General features: G+C 41.9%; 1 protein-coding gene and 1 long non-coding RNA gene across 12 annotated transcripts in view; both read left to right on the plus strand.

The window, feature by feature from the left end:
* The window catches only part of PPP1R13B (protein phosphatase 1 regulatory subunit 13B), a 77079-nt gene that overhangs the window by 9869 nt on the left and 49977 nt on the right, over nucleotides 1-17233 (plus strand). For 2 of the 10 annotated variants that reach the window (XM_081548566.1, XM_081548562.1), the window contains exon 1: nucleotides 13053-13245. The exons of the other annotated variants lie outside the window; for them this stretch is intronic. The gene's annotated coding sequence lies outside the window, so the exon portion shown is untranslated. Of the gene's footprint in view, nucleotides 1-13052; nucleotides 13246-17233 lie in introns of those variants that run through there. 10 annotated transcript variants of the gene reach the window in all.
* Nucleotides 57-10542, plus strand: LOC145529056 (uncharacterized). Of its 2 annotated transcripts, none has more exons than XR_014070876.1 (2): nucleotides 57-3574; nucleotides 10332-10542. It is a non-coding gene; the product is annotated as an uncharacterized LOC145529056 (long non-coding RNA). The 2 variants fall into 2 exon arrangements; XR_014070877.1 differs by having other exon boundaries at nucleotides 10343-10542.

The following is a 17233-nucleotide window of genomic DNA, read 5'->3' on the forward strand; positions in this document are numbered from 1 at the left end:
AAAGGCATTATGGTGTTTCGGAATTTTGAAACCACGTTTAGCTAAATCCTGTAATTGATACTAATAGTAATATTGAAGCACACCTGTAAAGTTTTGACTGATTTCATCATTGTATGATGTTTCGTTTTCAATACTCTGTTAAGGAATTTGGCTTACATTATTCATATGATACATTCAGATGTTTTATTTCTCTGCTCCACATAAGTAGAATTTCTAGTCTTTACCTTACCAAGTTTTCCTTTTCAGAATTTTGCTTGGCTGGCAGCTGGGAAATTTCTTTGTGATACTCATAATAATCAAATACTGTTTTTAAAAAACAGGCCTATTAAGTATTTAAAACACACTGCTTTTATTTTAAAATGCCTACTAAAAACAGATGGTATTTCTCTTAGTCCCACTTTCAAGGTGTTTACTTTTGTATTTCCTTCTTGTTCCCTAAGTATGATTTTTAAGATTGAGTCCTTCCTCTATAAATGTAGTTGGGGGTTGGTTGTAAATTTCATAAAAGTTTTAAGAACATGCCATTCTTACTTGGTACTATCTTAAACTATGCACCCAAGATATAAATAAGATTTTTCTTTATTATATATTTGGTGTTCATCATCATCATCTTGAATCATTGAAGGAAGATTAGATCATATTTTGCAGAGTTCATATAGAGTAGCACTACCCAATAGGAATGTAATGAGCCACACAGATGCGATTCAAATTTGTCAAGTAACTAGTATTATTTTTAATAGTTTATTAACTCAATATATTAAAGATATTATAACTAACATATAATCAGTATGAAAAATTTACTCATGTGATACTTTACTTTTTTTTTTGGTACTAAGATGTTGAAATCCAGTGTGAATCCAGTGTAAATCCAGTGAAGTTCTATATATATATCACACCTCAGTTCAGAATAGGACATTTCAAGTGCTCAGTAGCACATGTAGCTAGTGGCTACTATCTTGAACAACCCAGGTTTAGAGTGTGTGTTATTTTACTTATTTGAGAATTGGCAATTAGTGTGTAGTGTCTGTAATAACTTTTAATTGATCAGATGACTTACTGCAGCTGACTTACTCTCAGCTGTTGGAAATGAGTATCTTGCCATGTTCTCATCTGACACAATAAGGTCTTTGTAGAAGTCTTCAATTTGCTTGTTACATCAAGTTTCATGACTGTCAATTTTAAACAAAGTTATATTTTGGAATTTTCTGTTATTAAAATATCATTGCATTCTAGTATGTGTGGTCATTCACCTTTTTTCAATGGATAACATTTTAAAACAGTTTCCCGGGGGGAAAAAGAGACCACAGTTTAAAGATGACTTGTTGGCTGGTCGCTAACGTCTGGACCTGAAATCATTTAGGCCATAGCTAAACAACTTTGGTAGAAATAAGGATTTTAATAAAAGTAACCTGGTTCAGAGCATGAACAGGCTGAAAAACTGCCTTGATCATTAGCATCATTCTTTTGTACAGAATGAACACTTTGCAGCTGTAGAGCTTTTTCTGCACAGGTGAAATGTATCTGGAGCATGGTGCTAAGGGTACTTTTTCTCTTTCAAAGGACTGTTGACTTGGGTAAAGGAAGTTCTGTGGCTCTGAAGTGTGTATTATTTGTAAGAAAGGCTCTCTGGTGGTAGCGTTTCGGTCATGTTAGCAGTGGGACTCCTTACCTCCAGTAGGCACCATGCAGTGTGATTAGTTGATTCCACTTATTTCTGTCCTAGGTGCGCTTTCAACATATTCACTGTGGGCTGTGGGCTACATTGGTTTGTGCTCAATATTTAGCTCTTATTAAACAAACATTCACTTACTTCAGGTATTCACTTTCAATGATGTAGAAAACATTTTGAGGTTCTGAAATAGATTCCTTTTGAAACCATCAGTTTTCATGTAATTGACAAAACAGTGAACTGGAAGCAGAGAGGCTAAGGTTCTATTCCCCACTTGTAAATAACTCTGTGACCTTTGGACTTAAATTTCTTTCCTGACTGTAAAATGAGTTGGTCCTGGTCTTTTCCAAGTGTTTGTGTTTGGTCTCATAGTTGATATGTGGCAGATAGTTTAATGAGAGTCAGTAATATTCTCATTGGCTGCATCAGAGGTTGACACAACCTGTCACTTGTTTTGGCAGTCTTTTAGTAAATGCATTCGCTGCCCAAGTATTTTTGTGTGATAGAACTGATAGAAGAAGCTCAATGGATGTTCACTATTATTGTTAATAGTTAAGTCATTTGATCGGCTTTAATTTCTAGCCTAACTGTGTAAACAAAACACTAAGGACTGGAGATTATTATTTTTTTAATTCTAGTGACTCCTTGAACTGTGGCCCTTCAGGCTGCTCCAGGCTTCTCTGTCCATGGGATTCTCCAGGCAACAATACTGGAGTGGGTTGCCATTTCCTTCTCCAGGGGATCTTCCTGACCCAGGAACCAAACCTGAGTCTCTTGTGTCTCCTGCATTAGCAGGCGGATCCTTTACCACTAGCGCCACCTGAGAAACCCAGTTAAGTCATTTTGATGGGTTTTATTTTATAGCCTAACTCAGTAAATACAACACTCAGGGCTGGAGAAGTTTTTTGGTTTTTTTTAAACTCTGGTTTCTTTGAGACAAAAATTACAAAGATATTATTACCACTTAAGATAATCAAACTATTTCTAACCTTTGGAGTGCCAAAAAGTTCACAGAAGGAAAAGGAAAGCTTCAATCATACAAAGATGCATATATAAAAGGTTTATTATTACAGTTTTATTGAACTTAAAAATAATCTTTAGGAATAACTCTTCTAAAGGCTACAGTATTAAGTACAGCAATAAAGTTTTCCAGCTGTTTAACTTCCTACAATTTAATTTAGTAGTAATGAGCACTCAATGAATGGTGTTTGTCATTATGTGCTAAAACACTGTGTCCTATGGGCTTCCCCTGGTGGCTCATTGGTAAAGAACCCACCTGCCAGTCGGGAGATGCGGGTTCGATCCATGGGTCAGGAAAATCCCCTGGAGGAGGAAATGGGAACCCACTCCAGTATTCTTCCTGGGGAATCCCGTGGATGGAGGTTCCTGGCAGGCTGTAGTCCGTGCGGTTCCCGAAAGAGTCAGACATGCCTTAGCAACTGAACAACAAGAGCAGTTGCGTCCTGTAGGTTTTGTGGTGGTGTCTTCATTTTTATGGAGAACTGAGGCTCAGAAGGAAAAGAAACTTGGCTAAGGGCCCGCAGCTACTAAGTGGTAGAGCACTGTTTGAAAACAAACTATCTGACTTGGAAGTCTTTGCTCCTAGCCTTTGTGCCAGTCATTTACAGGAGTTTGCTATAGTCAAGGCATTTTGCTAGTGGTGCTAATAAATTGAATTAGGCTAAATACTTTCACCTGATGCTTAGCTCAGTTAGTGCTTAATATTTAAAAGGATCTCATGGTGAACCCACCTGATAAAAGACGACAGCTTTCGCCATCTTGAGTTTGGGGACGACTCTGTTTTAAACGTAAACGTAGGGCTTTCCGGGTGGCTCAGTGGTAAAGAATCGGCCTGCTGGTGCAGGAGATTGAGATTTGATCCCTGGATTAGGAACATCCCCTAGAGTAGGAAATGGCAACCCACTCCAATGTTCTTGCCTGGGAAATCCCATGGACAGAGGAGCCTGGAGAGCTACAGTCTGCCCGGTCACAAAGAGTTGGACATGACTGAGCATGCACAGACATGTTACATGTATCTTTCCTTTCTCAGCATCCTGCTTTGAAAAGTCTATGTCAGTGTATATGTCTAAGAGTTCCTTACAATTTTTAGCAAGACAGAAACTTAAAATATCATCAGGTTGCTGTGTTGAAGTTACATAACTGGTTGTCAGTGTGCATTTTTGTGTGTTTGCACAGATGGGCAGTAACTTCTCAGCAAAATTTCGGTGGGATTTTGATGTCTGAAAGTGCTGTTGCCATAGTTATTTCACAAACTGTGGTTCTAGGGCTGAACAGAAGAATGGTGGTATTCGGGTTCTATTGTGACGCTTTCTTGGCTTAATTGCTTTGTTTTACTTCCCTGCAAAGATAGCCATACGACTGTTGTTCATACTAATTGGTAAGCAAAAGCTGCTGTTACTATATTTTGTAAAATAAAAATCTTTGCTAGGTGACATCATACAGAACAATAAAAAACTAGAAAATGAGGTAGTTTTGATTAAAATTAATAAATGACATTCAGAATGTTAGTGTACAGTTGAAAACAGGGTCTTGCTAGCAGTATCATGTGTCCAGAGAAACTGTTAACTGAAGTTTTGACCGAACCATGCTTTATAACGTATGTTGTGATTGTAATCGTTGTAGCTCAAGCAAATGCAAAGGCCCTGTGGTAGGAGTAGGCCCAGCATACTGGAGAAACAAAGGGAGGTCTCTGTAGCCGGAGCAGAGTATGTGAGGGGCAGAGTGGAGGAGATGAAGTCAGGAAGGTGTTGGTGGTAACTGGATGGGTTAGGATCTTACAGGGCCTTGTGTGTTAACTATAAGGGCAGAGGACATGGAGAGAAATTTCTTTTGGAAGAAATGAAACACAGTGGTTTACTTGTTAAACACAGTGGTTTACTTATTGCATCATAAGTAGTTCTGAATAAGTAGTCATTGCCTGGGGACTTCACTGTAGTAGGTAAGAGTATGGGCCCTGGCATCCATTGGCTTAAGTGTGGATTCTGGCATCACCAATTGACTCTCTGACCAGTCCTCTGTCTTTAAACTGAGGATAATAATAATAGTAATCCTAGGGTTGTTAGAATCAGTGGATTATTATGGTGAAAGTGTCCTGTTGTGTAGTCAGTGTTCAGCAAATGTTATATGTAATAAGTTAAATTTCCTTTGGGTAGCTTTCTCATCTTTGCCTTAGTGAAATACATCAGTAGAGGCATTCAACCTGGTTGGCTTTTTTTTTTTTAAGATGTAATTCACATACCATAAAGTTCACCTTTTGATGTGTACAATTTAGAAGTTCTAAGTTTATAAGATTGTGTTGTAAGACAATCTTTGTATTACCTTGTTTTGTATTGTAATGTAATACAACCTTTGCTACTGTCTTTTCAGAACATTTTGCCTGTTCTGCCTTTGCAGTACTTGTAGTTGCTGTCTTAAACATTTGTTTGTGTGACTAGTTAATGTCTTTTTTGTCCTAGACTGTAATTTTCATCGTGGCAGAAGCTTTTTACCGTTTACCACCAGTGCCTGTCCCAGCGACTGGCCACATAGTTGGTGCTTGGTGACCCTTTGTTGAATGAAAGAAGGCACGATGTGGAAAGTAGTGTCAGCTCCCTTTGTGAAGAGGTGTGCATGTGGTCTGATGGGGTTTGCCCTTGATCCTGTGGGTGATCAGAAACCACCAAACGTTTTTAAAAAGTGGAGTGATGCAGTCAGATTTGTATGGTGGAGGGAGAATTCTGAAACCAAGGCTGGAGGAGTGGACCACGGAGTGAAGTGAAGTGAAAATCACTCAGGCGTGTCTGACTCTCTGCGACCCCATGGACTCGTCCATGGAATTCTCCAGGCCAGAATACGAGAGTGGGTAGCCTTTCCCTTCTCCAGGGGATCTTCCCAACCCAGGGATCAAGCCCATGTCTCCCGCATTGCAGGCGGATTCTTTACCAGCTGAGCCACAAGGAAAGCCCAAGAACACTGGAGTGGGTAGCCTATCCCTTCTCTAGGGGGTCTTCCCGACCCAATAATCAAACTGGGGTCTCCCGCCTTGCAGGCGGATTCTTTACCAACTGAGCTGTCAGGGAGGACCATGACGTGAGGCAAATTAAAAAGAAACAGGAAAAACAGTTAGGAGACCAGTTGGTACAGGTCAGACTTGACCGGAAGGTGAAGGGAAAGATCCAGTAGGAGGTAAAAGAGATCGGCTGGAGTGAGAGGGTGTGTGGAGTGTGTGTACATGTGAGTGTGTGTGACCAAGAGGAAGGAAGTACAGTGGCTGGAGCTGAGGATAACAGGTTTATTACTTCAGCAGCCGGGCTTGTCTTTCCTGTGATTAAGCTAGAGAACATGTAGAAGGAATAGGTTTAGAGGGCTAAGGGGATGAGTGAGGTTTATTTGGAGTATGTTGAGCTTGAGACGTCTGCTGTATCCAGGAAGATGTTACTCTTAAAGTAAAATATGTTAAGTTAAAAAAATCATTTGTCGTATATTAAGTGATTTTTAATGTTGCATTTTTGATGTTTGCTTCCTGGGCACACCACATGGGTATGGCATTCCTTGTAGTTGTTATTTTGCCTGATCAGCCCCACCCTGAGCCCCCACTAGACCCCCTGCATGGGGCAGTGGCTGGCCTGGGCCTCCGCCATCTTTATGGAGTTTATACACACACTGTTTATAGTAGTGTAACCTGTATCTCCGCATGGATGGTTTATGTTTTGCTTGTTGTTTACATTGCATGCTTATGTTTCTACCTAATGGCAGTTTTGAAAATAATATCAGTAAATAACAACTAAACTCTTGAATGATCAAAATATGAAGACAGATGAAGTAAAATTTGATGGCTTTAGGATTAATAGTAAAAAAGCCCAACGATAGGAAAAAAGAACATTTGTGATAGAAATACAGATGTAAACAGGGGGCCTAGTGGTTATCAGCCCAGACTCTGGAGCCAAGACTGTCTGGTTTCAACGTCGAGCTTCGCCACTTAACAACTCTGTGACCTTGGACAAATTATTTAACCTCTCTGTGCCTTATTTTCCTCTTTAAAAAGGGTTTAATAAGAGTATGTTTCAGAAGGTGGTTGTGAGGATTGCCAAGTGCTTGGTGCATTCTGTTAATGTAAAATAGCACTCAGTTGTACCTGCTCCTCTTAACTTTTCTCCAGTAGCTGCAAGGCCTCACGTCAGAGGATCCTCCGTGCCCTGTAGCCCACCTGGGTAGAACGGCTGTGTTCTTCCTCCTGAGAGAACTAGGTTGTGATTGTGACATCTGTCAAGTTGCTAGGACAGAGAGGGACGGTTTGCATTTCTCAGAAATAAAAGTTTACCTTCTCCTTCCAGTACCCTGTGTTATCGAGACCACAGCTCAGACCCAGCTCGTGTTCACTCACTCAGTTCTCTGTCCCTGAGTGGGAAAGCCAGCCCTTTCTTTCGGTCTCTACCTAGTTGGCACATTCCCGAGCACCCTGTATAAAATGCCCTTCCCTGACTGCGCTCTAGAGTGCTTATGGCCACCTGGCAGTTACTTGTGGAGACTCCGTGAGAGGGGGGCTTCGTTCTGTTTCCCCACGGCAGGATCCCCAGTGTCTCTGGTCGACACTCATTAAGTGCTTGTTTACTGAATGGCCTCAGCAGGCATTTAGGGAGCATCCCTTTATGCTGGCTCTGTGCCAGGGCTGGCATAGTCCCTGCTCTCAGGGAGCTCACGGTGGGGAACAGGCCTGTAAACAGTGCCGCTCTGGAAGATGGAGGTGGCATGAGGGGCAGAGTGCAAGCTACGGCAGGCTGCAGTAGAGGGGGGGTCTTCTTGCCCTTGGGACGGCAGGAGGGTTTTCACCGGAGGTGACGTTTGAGTGGAGTTGAGAAGGATGAGGGAGAAGGGGTGGGGGGGTGGGGAAGGGATTTCGATAGAGGCCTTCGCTTTTGTGGGCTTCGCTCATGGCTCAGATGGTAAAGAGTCTGCCCGCAACGCGGGAGACCTGGGTTCGATCCCTGGGTTGGGAAGATCCCCTGGAGAAGGGAAAGGCTACCCGCTCCAGTATTCTGGCCTGGAGAATTCCATGGACTGTATAGTCCATGGGGTCGCAAAGAGTCAGACATGACTGAGTGACTTTCACGTCACATTTTCAGGGCACTGAGATCTGAATTGGTGTGGTGTGTTGAGGGAATTGCTTAGAGCTTAAGGCCTGATGCAGCAGGGGGGCTGGTGAGGTAGACAAAGGTCAGATTCCGAGGACCTTGTATGACCTGCATACGAGTTTGAACTTCATCCTGAGAAACATGAAACTGTTGAAGTTTGTTTGTTTTTTAATTGTGTTCAAATATACATAAAATTGACCACTTTGGCCATTTTAAAGTATACAGTTCTGTGACATTTAAGTACGTTCACGTTGTTCAGCAGCCATCACCACCATCCATTTTCAGAATTTTTTCATCTCAAACTGAAACTGTTGCAGGATTTTAAGCAGAGTTGTAAATGCTCTGGTTTCAGTGAAAGTTGGCGCTAAGTGTCTGGAATCCATGAGAAGAGTCTGTTGGGATAGTCGAGACAGGAAAGGTCTCTGAGCAGTCAAAACAGTTGTCAAAGAGTCATACGTTGAAGGCAACTTCTCCAGAAGACCCTCCTCAGTCCTCACTTACCCTTGACTCTAACATGTTGCACAGTTTTAATTTACCTGGCTTTTAAATTTTTATAGAGGCTGCAGTCAAGGTTGCTGAAGGGGTATAACTGTGAGCGGACAGGCTGCTGGAAACCACAGAAAGAAACAGCTTTAAGAAACCCCAAGCTTGTGGTCTGAGGGTGGGCATCCTGACCTCAGTCACCACCAAAGATAGCAAGATGACAGATTACAGACTACACACAGGGTGGTGGTTAAAGTCCTCATGATGACTGAGTCATCAAGAAAAGGGTAAATAGCATCAGTAAATAGACATCAGTTGGACACATTTAGATGAGCTCTGTCCAGTAGCAACATAAGATGCGCCACAAATGCAGTTTAAAATCTTCTGGTAGCCACAGAAAAAAGTGGAAAGAAATGAGCGAAACTAATTTTAATGATATATTTTAGTTAACTCACTATATCCAAAAATTATTTAAACATGCAGTTAATATTAAAACATGATTAGTGAGGTATTTTATGCTCTTTTTTTCATACTAAGGCTCTCAAATTCCAGAAGTTACTGTATTTATATAGCACATCTGATTTGGACTAGCCACATTTCTAGTTCTCGATAGCTGTGTGCTGGTGGCCACATTGAATGGCCAGCACAGTTTCAGATTTGGGGCTCAGACAAAGGGGCTAGAGCCTCAGCTACTCAGAGAATGCTGTCATTCATAAGGATTAATTCCTCGAGGATTATCCATGGCTGGTGTTTTATTGTAGCAGTTTTCATTAACTGATTTCTGCTTTTATGTTTGAAAAACTGTTGAGAGACAATGTAACGCAATAGTTAAAGAGCAGGGATTTGGGGGTGAATGGGTTTGAATCTCAGCTCTTTTATTTCCTACCTGTGTGATCTTGGGTGAGTTACCTAATCTCTCTCTTAGTGTCCTCATCTGTAAAATGGAGGTCATGAAAGGACCTACTTTATTAGGTTTTGCAAGGATTAAATGAATTATTATATGTAAAGAACCTGTAACAGTGGCTGGTGTATGATCAGCACTATAGATGTGTATGTTTATCCCCCACATGTTCGGTATCTCCAAAATGTTGAATGAGCTTGATTCAGTAGACTTAAAAGACATTTTTGCTTTAGAGATTGCTTAGATAGGTATTTTCACAGATAAAAACATGTTAAATTGTAATTTTGTGAGGATACGTTCTAATTGATGTCTTTGGGTAAATAACTTTGTTTTCTGCAACATTGAGGGTGCTTAACAACCACAGAAATAGTGTAACTAATAATTAAAGGATTTAGGATTATGAATAAAATTAGGAAAATTTGAAGGGATGATTTTATCAATATTTAATTACTAGTACTGTTAAATTAAACTACTCTCTCTCAGAAATACTGTATCAGCCCTACTGTGTCTGAGAAGACTACCTAGTTCTAACTTTTTTCCTTTGGTATATTCAGCACTGAATTATTTTGAGAGTTTCATCTTCTACTCTTATTTGCAAATAAAATAGAAAAGAATAGCAAAAGTAAAACCAAAATATAAAAATGTCACTGTTTAGCATGTGGCAGATGTTTAAAAGGAGGTCCTTTATCACCTTTAAGAGTGAAACATGACTGGAAACATAACCAAATTAGGGTATGGTTATTTAAATGTCAGATTTTTGGCACAGAAGAAAGAAGTGCCTAATGGAAGTAATTTAATCATGGCCATTTTCACCTGTCAGTGATTGGTGGTCTATGGAACAGTTAAGCAGACTATCTACTTAGAACATAATCTCCATACGTAAAAATAAACTCAAAATGGATTAAAGACCTAAATGTAAGACCAGATACTATAAAACTCTTAGCAGAAAATATAGGCGGAGCACTGTCTTGACATAAATTGCAGAAAGATCTTTTTTCATCCACCTCTGAGAGTAATGAAAATAAGACAAAAATAAACAAATGGGGTGGATTTCCCAGGCGGCACAGTAGTAAAGAATGCCAGTGCATTCCCACAGAGATGCCAGTGCAACCCACAGAGATGTGGGTTCTGTCCCTGGGTCGGGAAGATCCCCTGGAGAAGGAAATGGCAGTCCACTTCAGTATTCTTGCCTGGGAAATCCCATGGACAGAGGAGCCTGATGGGCTACACGGTCCATGGAGTTGCAAAGAGTTGGACATGACAGAGCGACTTAGCACACACATACAAACAAATGGGACCTTATTAAACTTAGGAGGTTTTCCACAACTGTGGAAACCATCAACAGAACAAAAAGAAAACCCACAGAATGGGAGAAAATATTTGCAGTCAGAGTGACCAGCAAGGGATTAATCTCCAAAATACACAAACAGCTTATGCTCAAAATCAAAAAAACAAACAGCTCAATTAAATGGGCAGACCTAAATAGACGTTTCTCCAAACAAGACATCCAGGTGGCCGAGAGGCACAAGAAAAGATGCTCAACATCACTCATTATTGGAGAAGTGCAAATCAGACCTGTAATGAGGTATCAGCTCACACTGATCAGAAGGGCCGTCATCAAAAGATCTGCAAACAGTAAGTGCTGGAGAGGATGTGGGGGAAGGGACCCTCCTACGATGGGGATGTACACTGGTGCAGCCACTATGGAGAACAGTATGGAGGTTCCTTAGAAAACTAAAAACAGAGCTACCTAACCTTCAGTCCCACTCCTGGGAGTATATCTGGAAAAATCCATAAATTGAAAGGATACGTACACCCCGGTGTTCACTGCAGCACTGTTTACAACCCAAATGCCCATCGATGGAGGAGTAGGTAAGGAAGATGTGGTACCTACATACAATGGGGTATTTCTCAGCCATAAAGAACGAAATAATGCCATTTGCAGCAACATGGATGGACTTAGAGGTTGTCATACTGAGTGAAATAAGACAAATACCGTATGATATTGCTTATATGTGGAATTTAAGGAAATGGTACAAGTTTACAAATTTACAGAACAAAAGTAGAGTCAAGATGCAGAAAACAAGCTTGTGGTTGCCGGGGGGGAAGGTGATGGGAGTGATAAATTGGGAGATTGGAATTGACGTATATACACTGCTATATATAGACTAGGTCTTTAATAAGAACCTGTTGAATAGCATGGAGAACTCTATTCAGTACTCTGTAATGACCTACATGAAAATAGAATCCAAAAAAGAATGATTATATATTTACATATAACTGACTCACTTTGTTGTACAGCAGAAGCTAGCACAACATTGTAAATCAACTATACTCCAATAACCTGGAGGAGGAAATGGCAACCCACTCCAGTATTCTTGCCTGGAAAATCCCATGGAGAGAAGAGCCTGGTGAGCTGTAGTCCCTGGGGTCACAAAGAGTTGGATGCAACTGAGTGTGCACCCCAGTTAAAAAAATGGGGAAAAAACCAATAATCTGCCTGCCTCCTGCCTCCTGCAGGCACTCCCACCCCCCTTCATGGCTGAGTCCTCAGCCTCAGCCTACATTTTGCTTCCCTTGGCAGGTCTTTCCTGACGCTGGCATCCAGATCAGGCAGTCCTCCTGTGGGTCTCGTGGCTCACTGCAGTTTCCCACTGGAGTTTCCTGGTATCTCTTTGTCTCAGCTCCAGGTTCTGTGAGGGGGCAGTGTTGACAGGATGTGCTCAGGGCCTTGTTGGGCTCAGTAAAATACTCCTAAATGAATGAGTGATCGATCCTGTTAAGTGTGTCCAATTTATGTTATATACATTGTCAGCCTTTGCTTGACACTAGGTTTTGGTTTTATGTGTCTTATTACACTGCAGTGTCTTGTCATAAAACAGACTCAGGAGTATAATTTTAATCTCCTTATATGGTTATTTGCCTCTAGAATTGAACAGATCCTCAAATATTGTTAACAGGGAACACCTTATGGTCCAGTGGGTTTCTGGTAGGAGTCCTCCTGCAGAATTGCTGATAATCAGATAGGAAGGCTTATATGGGGTAACTGAGAGGGAAGGTGGGCTATTTTTATATTAGTGATAGCAGCTACTTATGCTTTCAGTAGTCAAGTCACAGTAGTTGAGTTCCATGACTAAATTTAATGGAAAGTTATCTTTTGTGTTTGTTTTGCCAGCTTTTTGTTATGCAAAACTGTTATTAAAGTCTCTTAATCTGCAGCTTTATGGTTAGTGATGCAATAGTCAGTGAGGTGTTGGCTAATATTCAGAGAAGTCTGATGCTAGAGGTTGCCAAGGTCAGAATTCTGCACCAATGAAGAGTCAGGACTGTAAACTTAGGAGTAGTAATTTTTTGGAGGCTCAAATACACATTTAGATTTTTGTATTAAATAAAATTTCACTGCCTTCTTATCGCGCCATCTCCCTCCCTGAGTGGTACATAGCAAACTCTTCTTTAAATGCCTTTCCTTTTGTTTTGAAATTTTCAATTTCTTGTAGATTGAAGCCTTATTAGTTTGTCATAAAACTGTGGATTACTCTCTCCATTACTACAAAGTGAGGAGGGGTCCAGGATGAATAACTGCTAAGGTCCTTTCTAGTGCTAGCTTCTTACGGTGTTATGTTAGTTGAGCAGAGGGGCCTGCATGCGAAAGCCCTCTCAGGGAAGTTCCTGGAGAAGCAGGTGGCTCTAAGCTTGCGTTGCATATGAATTCTGAGACGGAGAGGGGCCAAGTGGGCCAGCTGAACAGGAGGCAGTTCCCTTCTGGGCAGAAGAGCTGTACTTTCAGCAGGTACGTTCATGCCTCTGTGATGCGCCAGGGCACTGTGACAGGTAAGAGTGGCATGGGAGGGAAGGTAAACGTGGTGCCAGAAAACTGACGTTCAGCAGCTGTTTATACAATTGTTTATTAACTTTGATTATATGCCAGTGCAGTGCTGGGGATTGGAGACTGAAAGACACTGATTCACTATCTTGAAGGGGGTTGTAGTCTAGTTGACAGAAACATTCAAAACAGGTGTCCTGTGGGACCCAATGTTTGAGAACACAGGCTTTGGAATCAGGTAGGCCTGGGTCTAGCCCTGCCCCTGCCACTTACTGTGTGACCTTAAGTCACATGCCTGTCCCAGCTTTATCTCCTCTCGCTCAATCAATTCTGGTGTGGCCATAGGGAGAAATAATATATAACCTTTTTTAAAAAGAGGCAGAACTGTGTAAATTCTTGTGGAAAAATGCCTCAATTGAATTGTTGGCTGGAAAACCGATTTTCTATTTAATGTGGTCTCACTGGGAAAAAGAAGAAAAGAGTTTTGTGGTGAAGAGAAAGGTCTGCAAGGATATATACCAGCTGTTTAAAAGTGGGAGTCATTGGGGGAACTGTCTTTTTATTGCATCTGTTGTTAGATTAAAGAAGATTACATGTGTGTTAATTTGCTGCCTAAAAAATAAGAATAATAGCAAAAAGAAAAACCTCTTCCCCAAGATGTGTGGCAGGACTGGACGATATTATGCGTGGAGAATGCTCAGGTGAGGTCTAGCACATGGTGAGTGTCAGTCAGTGAGTGAGTGTTGTTACCACTGTTGCTGGACACAGCAGCTGAGGAGGAGGACAGCAGAACCCTTGAAGGTTGAAGCTAGGTTCTGTGGTTTGAATTTCCAAGATTGGTTGATTCCTTGATTGTAGGATCTTGGTTGTGTATGGGGGTCCTTGATTGTCCCCTGGGGCCCAGATCTGGGGACGAGGGTCCTTGTGGTCCTGAAAGAGGAGGCCCCTCAGAGGGGTCAAGTGTGCTAAGCCTACGTGAAGACCTCTCCACGCCTCTTTCCCTTTTTTGAGTATAAGAACGGTGCCTGGCTCATCCTGAAGGGAAGGAGAAAGGTGGCCTGCCAAGCTGTGATAGCTATCCTGAAAGAGTCCTGGGAGTCTCAAGGGCCTTGTGCCTTTCAATGTCATCCCTGGGTTTAGATTCGGACCTTGAGCAATATAATCCTCTCTGGACCCTGCTCCTTCTTCCGTAGAATGGAGATGAAGCTCCTGCTGCTCTCACAGACACGGCATAGATGGTTCTTTTCCTTGTCTCTGTTGGATGAGGGTGGGTACGAATTTTTTTGAGGTAGGATTGATGAGTCATCTTATAAGGCTTACTTTTCATCTGCTGGTGAAGTAGATAGTTGGAATGAATCTTCACTAAAAAAAATATATATCGGTTTCTGTAGTTTTGTTTTCTCTTTAGTCCTGATTTTTAAAATATTTGCTGCTTCGTGGGACTCTTCCCTTCAGAGGTTTTGTTGCCGGTGAAACAGTGTAGCTCCCGAGGTGTGATTTGCACTGAGGCCCGTACACCCAGGTGTACAAGAGACTGTCTTAGGTTGTTGCTTGCTGTCCTGGCAGTCTGTTTTGTTAGCTCCTTTTTTTTTCACTCAGAGTGGCCATGGTTTTAATTATATGGTCACCTCAGTTATATTCCAGTTGAATTCCTGGGACTTACTTATTTTTAACTAATAGGGTCACCAACCTTTGTTTTTCAGGATCCTGTTGATGGTCATGGAGTCATTTTCAAATTTTGTTACAGGGCTGATTTATGATCAGCTACCCTTTATAATTTGCACATGATAATATATTCCTGTGTCAGTTTTGTTTCATGGTTCTCTTTTGTAATTTAGTTTCAGTTCATTTCTGTAATTTTTAAAGTTCTAGAGTTTTTCTGGTTTTCACAGTGCCCAAAGCTGTTGCCAGGTATTTAAATAAAAAGGGGAGGAAATTAGATTTGAGAGAATATTGTATGTCAGACTTCTTGCTGGACAGTTCACAGACCTTCTCCTTCAATATTAAGTCAACAGTGTAACTAAATAAACTGATGAAAGAGAGGAAGCCTGCCTGGCTGAGAATCAAGAGACCTGATTCAGTCTTGGTTTTGTTACTAATAAGATTTATTAACCTTGACAAATTATTTCCTTCTCTGGGCTTCTGCTTCCTCATCTGTAAATGGGGAAAGAGGGGTGGTTATCATAGATAAGGCTGCTTTCTGGCTCTAGGATCTGATGTCTCATCTTTCTGATAGCTTAAATTTTAAATTCTCAGTGTATCTCTTTTAATTGCATTGGATTCCTTTACAAATGGATTAAGAAGCAAATGGTCACTCATGCTAACTCAGACTACGAAAAAATATTTTTTATCTTTTCCCGCTAACAATTTTAGTGACTATTGAAAAGAAAATCGAGGCACCTGTGTACTGTCCTCTCAGATTTGCAGCTTAAAATGTATACGTTTAATAGGACTGGCGTGAATGTTACCTTAGGGAACACATCATTTTATTTTTGTGTTAAAATGTGGATTCTTGTGAGCCACTGAGTGCTGAGCCAACAATAGTAACTTCTTTGCTGGCAGAGAGGGAAGAAAACGGTTTTGTAGCAGTGTATGGAGCAGCAGAATTTGGTTCCATAGGCCTAGGGGAAAGAGAGACTCCTGGAGGGCACAACAAAACCTTGTGCGCACCAAAACCTGAGGAAAGGAGCAGCGACCCCATAAGAGGCTGCGCCAGGCTTGTCGATGCGTGTTTGGGAGTCTCCTGTGGAGGCGTGGGTCAACAGTGGCCTGGCCTGTGGTTGGGATGCTGGCAGCAGCAGTCCTGGGGGCCGCAACGTGTTGGAGTAAGTCCTCTTTGAGGAGGTCTCCATTAGCCCTTCCATAGAGCCTGTAATGCTACCACAGGGACTGCAAACTGCAGGACAGGGCCATCTTGGGCCAAACTACAGGGAGGGATCACAGCCCCCACCCATCAGCAGAAAATTGGATTAAAGATTTACTGAGCCCTTTAGTGGTAAAGAACCCGCCTGCCAGCGCAAGAGACTGAGAGAGTCAGGTTCAATCCCTTAGAAGGAAATGGCAACTCACTGCAGTATTCTAGTCTGGAGAATCCCATGGACAGAGGAACCTGGTGCTACAGTCTCTACGGATCGCAAGTCAGACAGGACTGAAGCAGTTTAGCACACATGCACGCAAGCGTGAGCATGGCCCTGCACACCAGAGCAAGACCTGGTTTTCCCTGTACCCAGTCCCTCCTATCAGGAAGCTTGCATAAGCTTTTCATCCATCAGAGGGCACAGAAGCAAGAACTGCAATCTTATGGCCTCTAGAACAAAAACCACGATCACAGAAAACTAACCAAAATGATCACATGGATCACAGCCTTGTGTAACTCAGAAACTGTGAGCTATGCCATGCAGGGCCACCCAAGACAGATGGGTCATGGTGGAGAGTTCTGACAAAATATGGACTACTGGAGAAGGGAATGGCAAACCACTTCAGCATTCTTTCCTTGAGAACCCCGTGAACAGTATTGTTGGTGTTAAGTTGCTCAGTTGTGTCTGACTCTCTGCGACCCCGTGGACTGCAGCACACCAGGCTTCCCTGTCCATCACCAGCTCCCAGAGCTTGCTCAAACTCAGGTCCATTGAGTCAGTGATGCCATCCAACCATTTCGTCCTCTGTCGTCCCCTTCTCCTCCTGCCTTCAGTCTTTCCCAACATCAGAGTCTTTTCCAATGAGTCTGCTCTTCGAGTCCGGTGGCTGAAATATTGGAGCCTCAGCTTCAGCATCAGTCCTTCCAATGAATATTCGGGGTTGGTTTCCTTTAGGATTGACTGGTTGGATCTCCTTGCAGTCCAAGGTACTCTGAGGAATCTTCTCCAGCACCCGAGTTTGAAGGCATCAATTCTTCAGCGCTCAGCCTTTTTTATTGTCCCGCTCTCATATTGTACATGACTATTGGAAACACCATAGTTTTGACTATACCGACCTTTGTCAGCAAAGAAATATCTCTGCTTTTTAATACACTATCTAGGTTTGTCATAGATTTCCTTTCAAGGAGTAAGGGTCTTTTAATTTCATGATTGCAGTCACTGTCCACAGTGATTTTGGAGCCAAGAAAATAAAGTCTCTCACTTTTTCCATTGTTTCCCATCGATTTGCCATGAAGTAATGGGACCAGAATGATATGAAAAGGCAGAAAGATATGAAACTGGAAGATGAGCCCCCAGGTCAGGAGGTGG

This window comes from Giraffa tippelskirchi, chromosome 12 (genome assembly GCF_054371585.1).
Source record: "Giraffa tippelskirchi isolate mGirTip1 chromosome 12, T2T-mGirTip1v1.2.pri, whole genome shotgun sequence".
Taxonomy (NCBI): Eukaryota; Metazoa; Chordata; class Mammalia; order Artiodactyla; family Giraffidae; genus Giraffa; species Giraffa tippelskirchi.